At 46.1% G+C, this 2,466-nt stretch overlaps 1 long non-coding RNA gene across 1 annotated transcript; it reads left to right on the top strand.

Annotated features, from left to right (window-relative positions):
• The first annotated feature begins 1,414 nt into the window (after positions 1–1,414).
• Positions 1,415–2,466, top strand: LOC130189384 (uncharacterized). Its single transcript, XR_008830771.1, has 3 exons — positions 1,415–1,553; positions 1,886–2,257; positions 2,396–2,466. It is a non-coding gene; the product is annotated as an uncharacterized LOC130189384 (long non-coding RNA).

Genomic DNA, 2,466 nt, shown 5'->3' with positions numbered 1-2,466 from the left:
ACTCAACTAATAAAGGTGTAATTATAGATTAAACGACCAGCAGCATATTAAAACAGTAGTGAGTAATTGTAACTTTTACTTTTATTTATTTTTTAATGCAGGACCACCATGTGGTGGTATTAATATTTCTATTTTTACTGAAGTAGAAGTTCTGTATACTTTCTCCACCACTGTTAAAACAGAGAACAGCAGAATGTGATACGGTGTTTATATAAAAGTATACTCATAGTCTGATGCAGATATTTTTGGGATGGTCACAAGGAATGGAGATCATTTCTTGATAAGACCCTTCACACTTCATTGTTACTTGAGTCACATGACTGTGGGGAGTTCACCTCCATGTACTTTTCCACAAGATGTTCAGGGCACAGGAGATGGGGGTAGCCTGCCTGCCTGCCTGCCACTGACATGTAAATAGTGTGCCTCAACAAAGGACTTAAGGTTCAGAAACTATATTGTTTGGAAACAATGCCTGTCTATAAGCGTATTAATATACTTACTAATATACTCTACTCTTTTTCAAAACAGGAGAGATGAGCAGACATGTGTTTTACCCTGGGAGAATGGCTGTTTCATTCCTTCCGCTGGCTTCTGGAGAATGACATTTGATACACCATCTACCTCATCAGGAACCAGCAAGAGAGGAAGCTGCAGGAGTGTTCATGGCAGCGGGGCACAACAAGGACAGCCTCCTGTCCTTTCTCAACTATTCCCTCATGTTTGGAGGAATCCAGTCTCTCCTCAACTATGAGGAACACAAGCCAGTTGTGACAGCAGCAGCATCGGAGGATGACCAGCTGGTGGGTTTTGGGACTCGTGCCTACAGCACCTGGCGAGAGGTCTGGGAGAGCAGGGAGGACGGCTATGCATCCTTCATCCTGAAGAAGAACTGCACTGCAGGCACAAAGATGCATAAGCTACAACTCTACCTGAAGAAGAAGCTGCAGCCACCCACTGTCTCCCCTCTGATGTCACACGCCTCACCTGTGATGTCACACGCCTCACATGCTCCTGCTGAAGCCATTGGTGAGTCTGGTGTCTTGTCAGGGATCTACATGCAAGTCATACAAGCACAAATGCAAGAAGATATTTCTTTCTTTCTTTCTAACTTGTTTGTTTGCATCACAGTGATGGATGAAGATGAAGAGCTGGAGAGGATGATGCTGAGCATCTCTCCTTCAAAGCAACATGTGCAGAGCTGTGAGTATACATGTGCTCTCTTTTATTTCTTTGTTTCCCCTCCCTGAAGATTCACAATCGTTTACAGTTCAGACGATTTGCTATTAATCCTGTATTCTATTCAGCATATTTGATATTGTTTTGTGTGTGTTTTATAGCTGTTTCTGCATCTTCGTCATCCTCCTCATCTGCCAGACGACGAGAAAGAGGTCTTTAACCCAGAGCACCGTGCCGACCGACACAACTGGGACCATGAGTTCCTCTCCCACATGCAGCAGGACTCGTCTGGTGTCGGCCGTGTTCTGGTCCTGTTTGTCTTTTGGTGTTCCGCCTGTTGTCCTCGTGACGATGAATGGACTCCGGTCCTGATGAGGGTACGTATCCGTCTTTGTTTTCTGATGTGCATGAAGAGAACCTGCTGTGATACTAACACCTGCTTGCATGTGTTTGCTGTGTGTTTGAAGTCAAGGTGCTTCCCCTGCCTAGGTGACATAGTGATGACTGGCTCCTGAATATTAACCCATTGCAACATGAACACATGTGTATGAATGAAATATACTCTGTACGTAATCATGTTACAAACAGTCTGATTGATTGGATTTGGCTGAACAAAGCAGGTGAAGTAAAGATACTTTCTGCCTTTACTAACAGCAGTTTTTGTGTACTGTCAAAGTATAAATAACAAACAAAGGTTTTTCCGTTGCAGCAGCCAGGCGTTCACCTCCCAGCCGTCTTTGATCCTGCATTGATGGCCCAGCTCAACGCAGCCTCCGAACGGGTGTTGGGACAGATGAAGTATCCAGCATTTCATCTCTCGAGCACCGACACTGGAGAAAAGTTTGGCCTGCAGTCGTTGAGCCTGGTTGCCGCCCAGTTCCTGTGGACTGGGACAAGCACAGGACCAAGTCGGACTCTGCCCCCCCGGCCCTGAATCCACCTCCTCAAAGCAGCGTGCCTACTGTCCAGTCATCCTCACTCTTCATGGCACCACAGAAGCTGTTCCAGTTTCCTCCACGCCCTCCTGTGGATTCTGCTGCTGTCAAACCAGACGTGACTCCCGGGCCTCCGACAGATCCAGGTAACATCAAACACACAGGCATAGTAATGAACCAGACTTTAGTTAGTAGGAACTGAATTTTAATCATATTCATTTTCAGGAGGTTTCCCCTTCTGTAGATCTGAATAACTTATTGTATCCTTTGTCTTTGTCTTCGAGAAACATGTCGGCCGTCTCTGCCGCTGCTGTCTCGCCGACTGCCGCTCGCACTGGACCTGTGAAGACAGGGG

Source organism: Pseudoliparis swirei, chromosome 23, assembly GCF_029220125.1.
Source record: "Pseudoliparis swirei isolate HS2019 ecotype Mariana Trench chromosome 23, NWPU_hadal_v1, whole genome shotgun sequence".
Taxonomy (NCBI): domain Eukaryota; kingdom Metazoa; phylum Chordata; class Actinopteri; order Perciformes; family Liparidae; genus Pseudoliparis; species Pseudoliparis swirei.
This window is presented reverse-complemented; position numbering and strand designations above follow the sequence as displayed.